General features: G+C 43.4%; 2 non-coding genes across 2 annotated transcripts; both read left to right on the top strand.

The window, feature by feature from the left end:
• The first annotated feature begins 5,920 nt into the window (after positions 1-5,920).
• Trnav-aac lies at positions 5,921-5,993 on the top strand. The gene has a single exon. It is a non-coding gene; the product is annotated as a tRNA-Val (tRNA).
• Positions 5,994-6,362: 369 nt separating this feature from the next.
• Trnaa-agc lies at positions 6,363-6,435 on the top strand. The gene has a single exon. It is a non-coding gene; the product is annotated as a tRNA-Ala (tRNA).
• Positions 6,436-8,897: the final 2,462 nt, after the last annotated feature.

The raw sequence follows: 8,897 nt of genomic DNA, 5'->3' as shown, positions 1-8,897 counted from the left end.
AGAAAACATTTTGATATGTTCTCAGTGTCTGCTATAATGTTTCCTTCTAATTTCTACTTTCATTACTATGGATCTTCTCCTTGTACTTTATTTAATTTTGCTAAAATTTGTCAGTCGGGGGAAAGGGGATAGGGATTTTCGGAGCGGAAACCAGGAAAGGGGACAACATTTGAAATGTAAACAAAGTAAAAATCTAATTAAAAAAATAAGAAAAAAATGCAGAGATAAACCTGGGGATGAGATAATTAAAGAGAAAAGACAATTCCTAGAAAGTTAATTTTATTTCTTGGCTCAAATAGAAAATTCTGAGGGAGATTTAGAAGATAAAGAACAACATAAATGATAAGACTTAATGAAAAGTAATCTGAGATGTGTGAACCCAAAGAATTTATGGAAATTATATCATTTAAATCTCATCTTTTAGCCACTGTAAACAACAAATAAAATACTTGTGTCTTCTAGCCACCCCCCCCCCCAAAAAGTTTGTCAATCATGTTGGTTTTCTCAAAGAAGCAATTTATCGCATTGATTCTTTGAATTGATATTTTATGTCTGCTTGTTTCTAGTTCATTGAGTTCAGTATTGAGTTTATTTCTTGCTCTCTTCTCTGTTGGGTGTTACTCCTTGTAGTCATTGTTTAGAGCGTTCTTTCTTTTTTTTTCAATTTTTTATTAGATATTTTCTTCATTTACATTTCAAATGCTATCCCGAAAGTCCCCTATACTCTCCCCCCACCCTGGTCCCCTACCTACCCACTCCCACTTCTTGGCCCTGGCATTCCCCTGTGCTGGGGCATATAAAGTTTGCCAGACCAAGGGGCCTCTCTTCCCAATGATGGCCGATTAGGCCATCTTCTGCTACATATGCAGCTAGAGACACAAGCTCTGGGGGTACTGGTTAGTTCATATTGTTGTTCTACCTATAGGGTTGCAGCCCCCTTCAGCTCCTTGGGTACTTTCTCTAGCTCCTCCCTTGGGGGCCCTGTGAGCATCCACTTCTGTGTTTGCCAGGCACTGGCATAGCCTCACAAGAGACAGCTATATCAGGGTCCTTTCCGCAAAATCTTGCTGGCATATGCAATAGTGTCTGCGTTGGTGGCTGATTATGGGATGGATCCCCAGGTGGGGCAGTCTCTGGATGGTCATTTCTTTTGTCTCAGCTCCAAATTTTGTCTGTGTAACTCCTTCCATGGGTAGTTTGTTCCCTATTCTAAGGAGGAATGAAGTATCTCCACTTTGGTCATCCTTATCTTGGGTATTCTAAGTTTCTGGGCTAATATCCACTTATCAGTGAGTGCATATCAAGTGACATCTTTTGTGATTGGGTTACCTCACTAAGGATGATATCCTCCAGATCCATCCATTTGCCCAAGAATTTCATAAATGCATTGTTTTTAATAGCTAAGTAGTACTCCATTGTGTAAATGTACCACATTTTCTGTATCCATTCCTCTGTTGAGGGACATCTGGGTTCTTTCCGGCTTCTGGCTATTATAAATAAGGCTGCTATGAATATAGTGGAGCATGTGTCCTGATTGTGGACGTTGTACATCGTGGTGCGCACTAGGCTCCGCACCACGATGTACAACGTCCACAAGCAGCCTCCCCCTGCCCCTGGTCCCCTACCTACCCACTCCCACTTCTTGGCCCTGGCATTCCCCTGTGCTGGGGCATATAAAGTTTGCCAGACCAAGGGGCCTCTCTTCCCAATGATGGCCGATTAGGCCATCTTCTGCTACATATGCAGCTAGAGACACAAGCTCTGGGGGTACTGGTTAGTTCATATTGTTGTTCTACCTATAGGGTTGCAGCCCTGCTTGTGGACGTTGTACATCGTGGTGCGGAGCCTAGTGCGCACCACGATGTACAACGTCCACAAGCAGCATACAGATCTTTCACCTCCTTAGTTAGAGTCACACCAAGGTATTTTATATATTTTGTGACTATTGTGAAAGGTGTTGTTTCCCTAATTTCTTTCTCATTCTGTTTATCCTTTGTGTAGAGAAAGGCCACTGATTTGTTTGAGTTAATTTTATATCCAGCTATTGTACTGAAGCTGTTTATTAGGTTTAGGACTTCTCTGGTAGAATTTTTAGGGCCACTTATACATACTATCATGTCATCTGCAAATAGTGATATTTTGACTTCTTCCTTTCCAATTTGTATCCCCTTGATCTCCTTTTGTTGTCCAATTGCTCTGGTTAGGACTTCAAGTACTATATTGAATAGGTAGGGAGAAAGTGGGCAGCCTTGTCTAGTCCCTAGTGGGATTGCTTCGAGTTTCTTTCCATTCAGTTTGATGTTGGCTACTGGTTTGTTGTATATTGCTTTTATTATGTTTAGGTATGGGCCTTGAATTCCTGATCTTTCCATGACTTTTATCATGGAGGGCTGTTGGATTTTGTCAAATGCTTTGTTTAGAGCTTTCAAAACAACATTTGTGTCACCAACTTCCTATTATAGGATCTCTCCTGTCTTTTGATGTAGGCTTTTAGTGCTATGAACTTGTTCCTACATCCTCCTTACTTCTGTCCAATAGGAATAGGTATGTTATGGTTTCATTTTCATTGAATTTAAAAAGGATTTAGTTTCTTTCTTGATTTCTGTCTTGACCCATTTTTTATTCAGTAGTGAGTTATTCAGTTTTCATGAGTTTGTATACTTTCTGGTGCTATTGATATCCAGCTTTAATCCATGGTGGTCAGATAAGAGGTAGAACATTATTTCGATTTTCTTATATCTGTTGTGACTTGCTTTGTGTCCTAGTATGTGGCTAATTTTGGAGTAAGCCCCATGAGAGGCTGAAAATAAAGTGTGTTCTTTGGAATGTTCTGTAGATGCCTGCTAGGTCCAATTGACTTATGATGTTATTTAACTGAAGTATTTCTGTGTTTAGTTTTTGTCTGGGTGACCTGTCTATTAAGGAAAGTAGGGAATGGAAGCCACCCACTATCACTGTGGGTTATAAATATGTGATTTTTAGCTGTAATAGTATTTATTTAAAATGAACTTGGGTGCCCTTGTGTTTAGTGCATAGTTGTTTACAACTGCAATATTTTCTTAGTGGATTTTTCCTTTAAAGAGTATGTAGTGTCCTTCCCTCTCTCTTTGGGTCAGTTTTGATTAGAAGTCTATTTTGAAATTGAACTGATATTGAAATAACTGTACCTGCTTACTTCTTGGGACCAGTTGCTTGGAATACTTTTTTCCCATCCTTTTCCCATGGGATGTTGTCTACCCTTGATAAGGAGGTTTGTTGCTTACATTCAGTAGGAAGATGGATTCTGTTTTCTAATCTCTTAGTCTGTTATCAATAACCCCTGATCTAATCTGTTAGTCTGTTATCAATAACCCCTGATATCTGTTTTTGGGTGTGAGGTTTCCCCCTCTCTTTTGATTTACTGTTCTAATACTATTTTTTTTCTGTGTCTTTTTTGGATGTGGCTAATTTCTTCAGGGTGGAGTTTTTCCTTCTCATGTTTTCTGCAGAGCTGGATTAGTAGATTAAAAAGTATTTAAATTTGGTTTTGTTGCGAGATGTTTTTCTCTCCTTGTTGGTTGCAATCGGCAGTTTTGCTGGCTATAGTCTCTCTGAGTTTGTAGATATCTGTCCAGGCCCTGCAGGCTTTCAGAGTGGCCATTGACAAGTCAACTGTTATACTAATTAGCACATCTTTTTTAACATTGATCTTTCTCCCTTGCCATTTTTAATATTGTCTCTCGGTTCTATATACTTTGGAGAGTATGTGTTCTGGAAAGTTTCTTCTCTGGTCCTGTCTATTTGGTGGTCTATATGTTTCTTCTACATGGACAGGCACCTCCTTCTTTAGTTTTGGAAATTTTTCTTATATGATTTTGTTAAAAATATCTTCTGTGCCTTTAGTCAGATTTTTCTGGATGTTTTGTAATTGGATTTTTTAAAAAAATATTTAACATTTTCTCTGACTGAGTTATACATTTATTCTACCTTGTCTTCAAATTCGCTTTGATTATCTTGTAATCTGTTGATGAGGTTTACCTCTGAGGCTTCTGTTTGACATCCTAAGTTTTTCATTTCCAGGTTTAGTCCAGTTTAGGTTTTTCTTAGTGATTCTGTTTCTATTTTCCTGTCTTGAAATGTTTTCCTCCTTTCATTGTCTTAGGGGTTCTGTTCCGTGAAGAGACACTGTAGTCATGGCAACTCTTAAAAAGGAAATAATTTAGTTGTGGCAAAAAGAGAGAGTGAGCCACTGGACCTGGCTTAAGCTTCTGAAACCTCAAAGCCCCTTCGGTGACACATTTCCTCCAATAAGGCCACACCTACTCCAACTAGGACACCGGTCCTAATCCTTTCAAATAGTGCCACTCCTTATGAGATTATAGAGGGCATTTCCATTCAAACTACCACATTCATTCAACTGTGTTTTTACACTTTACAGTTAGGCATTTTTCTTATCTTTTTTTAAGGTTAAAGTCCTTAAACACATTCATAATTACTATTCTAAAGCCCTTGTCTTAAGCTTTTTTGCATATATTGCATTTCTAAAGGCCTGTTTCATTAATGTTATTGGCTTCTCGGGAAGGCATACTGTCTTGCCTGTCCATTTGGCAGAGAAGTTATGATACTTGAGGCGTTTCTTGGTGTAGTTATCTGTTCCTGTCTTTATTGGGTGGGTTTTCTGTTCTTTGGTTGCTGTCGCCCACTCTGGATCCTTGGCAAGTGTGGCGGCAGTGGGGTTCCTGGTAGAGAGGGGTTCTGTAGCTTGCTGGGTGACACAAAGGAATGAGGAAAGAATCAGAGGAGCAGTGGGAAAGAGCTAGTGGGCCGGAGCTGGCACCTGTCCCCACAGGGTGGAGGTAGGGTGGGAGGAGGGGCTCCCGAAGGCAGGCTGCTACAGGACTAAGAGTAGGTCTGGAGAGATCAGAATGGAAGGCAGAAAGGAGGGCAGGAAAGAGTGAAAATTGCCTAACATGTCCCAACTCAGTGTGCTTGCTGGAGGTTCACGGTAGAAAGCGTTTAGACGCGCTGTGAGGAAAGGTTCAGAGGGGCTGTGGGAAAGAGCTAAGGGACCCTAGATCTCCACCAGGAGGCCCCAGGGATGTAGGTGGGGTAAGCGAGGAGGGGCTCCTGAGTCTCAGTCCAGTGTGGTCACTAGGAGTCCCCGGTATAAAGGATTTCTGTGTGTCATTGGTTGACACAAAGAAAGGGAAAGCTGAGTGGATCCACAGGAAAACGCTAATATTTCTTAGGTGAATGGGTATTTACATGCAGTGTCCAGAAGCGGCCGGAAGAGGGCAGTAGATGCCCTAATAGTGGAGCTGAACATGCTTATGAGCTCTCCTGAGGTGCTAGAATTCAAAGTTGGGTCCTCTGAAAGAGCAGCTAGTTCTCTAGTATGTCATTTTCTTTAGAAATAGAAAATAGAGCCACAGAGGCTGCTCTCCACTGGGCATGAGGCCACAGTAGTGGAATCAAAGTGTTCTGAACATTCAAGAATATGGAGCAGTGTCCTCTGAAACACTCACACGTTTGTATTTATAGCAGGATTGTTCCAAAGTCAAGCTGCTGTTCATCAATGGACAGATGAAAACACAACAGACACCCATGGAACGTTAGCTACTCCACCCTTTGTAGAAAGGCTCTGTCACTTGCAATCATTGGAACGAAGAAGCTGAGGACATGGTGTTAAGTGAGGTAGACCAGCCACAGCGGGACAAATTCCATAGGACTCCGCTTTCAAGTCCTGTGCAATCTGAGTGTTCACTTAGCACTAGTAGAGTGGAGTTACTGAGGGCTAGGGATGGAGCGGGACAGCTACCTAAGTTACTTTGATTTAGATACTCTGCGATGCATACATATGCAAAAAAGTTAACATTACGCCATTTGCTAATCACGTTTTGAATGCATGTGTAGAAAATAGAAAATTGCACAATCCTGAGGTGTTTCCGTAGTGTAGTGGTCATCACGCTCGCCTAACACGCGAGAGGTCCCCGGTTCGAAACCGGGCGGAAACACTTTTTGGTTTTCTTTCTCGTGTTTTCAGATCGTCAGCTCATTCTCTGCAATTTTTTTTTCTTTTCTTTTTTTTTTTTTTTGGAGACAGGGTTTCTCTGTATAGCCCTGGCTATCCTGGAACTCACTTTGTAGACCAGGCTGGCCTCGAACTCAGAAATCTGCCTGCCTCTGCCTCCCGAGTGCTGGGATTAAAGGCGTGCGCCACCACGCCCGGCTCATTCCCTGCAATTAGGAGACATGAATTTCGGCTGTGATTTTAGCTTTTGCCATCGTGCACTCTTGGATCCTAGCTATATCAAATAAGTTGTTTGAATGACAGAAATTACTAGCCATAAAAGAAAGTACAAGAAATGAGCTGCTGTAGTTGGGGGGGATTAGCTCAAATGGTAGAGCGCTCGCTTAGCATGCGAGAGGTAGTGGGATCGATGCCCACATCCTCCACAGTTTTTGAACTTCTAGTCATGGTTCCTATGGAAGAGACGTCTGTTTTGGACTAAGTTGTTACTCTTTGCTGTCACACTAAAAGTATAAGCTTTGGGGTTCCGTTCAGCTTTCAGTGTTCTGATCATTTAACAAACGTTTGTAAGCATTTACAAAGTTGAGTAAGAACTTTTTTCTGTGCAGGTGTAGAACTTCACCCTTAAACCTCCACATTGTGCCTGCTGTAACTTCTCTGGAACCTTCCTTGTCCATCTTTTGCCAACTCTACTGCTTTGGTGAGAGGTTGTTCTGAGCCCCACCGGAAGGGAGCTTCCCACAGCCCTGCACTGCCACCACCACCATCACGTGGACAAACCTCTCCTGGGCCTGAGTGGATCGTGACCGCCTTCTCACTAGTCCCAGTTTCCCATTTCAAAGCTCTGTGTAAAAACCGAGAATCACTTTGCTGTGACCGTTTAAGGCACCTGCCCGGGTTCTCTCAAAGCTCTCCAGAGTCTACAGCGTCCTCTCCGAGGTGGTTCCGAGTGCCAGGGTTCTATCCTCCTTCCTTTCCTTTTTGTTTTTACCTTCAGAAGGCAGTGTGGTATGCCCTACACTCTGCCCTGCCTCCTGCCAGAGGCTCTAACTGAAAATGCTCCCTCGTGACGTGACATTCCTAGACAGGTTGGAAAACAACCCATTGAACCCACCAAGAACACTTCCACCTCGCCTTCTGAAACATCATGAGTGGACCCTCTCTAGTCGAGGTGTCGAGTGGACATTCTAACGCGGGGCATTCCCCATGGAATATCCAGTTCCCTGATTAGCATTCTTCTGTTGTGGAATCTGAAATGAGATGGTGGACAGTAGTTCCCTCCTGGAAAATGAAGCCGCGGGTGTACTTGCCTGACCCTACTGTAGCCTGGGTTTAAATGCCTTCCTGGTCTGGAACTGCCCTGGCAGTGTCCCACAGTGATAGAGCCCAGCTCTTGGGGGCAGAGGCTATTACCAGGAGCCTAGTAAGAGCCCAGGGAGATGAGATATCTGGTGTGTTAACGGGCGAGTTACTGTGTAGACCAGGCAGAGACAGGGGAGGTGGGGCAGAGGAAGAGCTCAGTATTTGATACTCAACCTCTGCTTCCCAGTTCAGGCCTTGACACTTCCCAACTCTGAGATGTTGTGAAAAGCAATTTACCTGAGCCTTCATTGCATCTGTAAAGGGCAGATGTGGACATGTCCTTTTGCTGCCAAAATTCAACTGAACTACGTAGAATAAACTCAACAAATCGTTTCTATTAGTTAAGGGCATACGGAACTGAAAATCTTAGATTGTTTGTGGAATTATTGCAAGGGGAATGTCTGTAGTCATGTAGACTCAAACAGAAGCAGAGGATACAGAGTGTCCAGCAGAATGGCGTGGACAGGGAGTGGGTGAGCTTCAGGACCGTTTTCTAGCTCATTCACTCATTAAGTCAGTGAATGAGAAACCTCCGTGTTACTTTTCTTCCGCAGGGAGGTAAGACTCCCGAGGGAAGAGAGTGCCAGAGGAGTGAAACATGAGGTAATGGAGGGGCACAGGGCAGTTGTAAGAGAACCTGCTCCCTCAGCTCGGAGGGTCTTACTTAGATGAATCCCAGAGGGGTGTGGACGTCATCATTCTGGATGTGAACTGCTTCTGATGCAGCACTAGCTGCTCGGGTGCAAAATCCAAGTGATGCTCTGTTCTTTAAAGCTGCTGGTGGATACAGGGTGTATGGAGACTAAGACTCAACATTTCTAATGTGAAGTTGCTAGGAGGAGCTAGGGCTATTTCTGTGCAGCTGCAGGTCTGTCAAACTCCTGACCTTGTCTTGAGGTCCAGCCTCAGAGAGGGCAAGGAGGCCTCCTTTACCCACCAGGGTTGATGAGTTGCTTGTGTAGCAGGCTGACAGTAGGTGACAAGGAAGGACTGGACACACACACACACACACACACACACACACACACACACTGATGGTTTACTGATCACCTTGAAATCAGGAACTCATCCTGGTTGTTTGGTGAGATGTGTAGGGAGGATCTCAGGTCACACTGGGCACTTTGAATAAATATCTGCTCTTACTATCATGTGCTGGAGGAAGCAGGGCAGACACCTTCTCGGCATGGGGCACTGAAGGTGCCTGGCTGCGGTTAAGGCACAAAACCAAATGTGAAGTCATCCACTCTTTACTGAGCTAACAACTGAGCCCTGAACTGCACTGGGCAATGGCTGCTCTGCTCGCAGTGTTTCAAGAGTAAACAACCTCAGACACTGATGGACACTTAAGAAAACAAAACAAAACAAAAAAACCAATAACAAAAAACCGAGAGACTGTGATTACAAGTCAGAAGAAGGGACACCGCAGAGCCAAGGATAGGCAAAGGCAGATCCTACAGAGGGCCCTCCAGAACCATTTTTTTTTTTCCCCATTACATAATGTCACAGCAGGGAGAAACAGATTCCT

This window comes from Mus pahari, chromosome 16 (genome assembly GCF_900095145.1).
Source record: "Mus pahari chromosome 16, PAHARI_EIJ_v1.1, whole genome shotgun sequence".
NCBI classification, from domain to species: Eukaryota; Metazoa; Chordata; class Mammalia; order Rodentia; family Muridae; genus Mus; species Mus pahari.
Note: the sequence above shows the minus strand (reverse complement) of the source record. Positions and strands in the feature narration are given on the sequence as shown.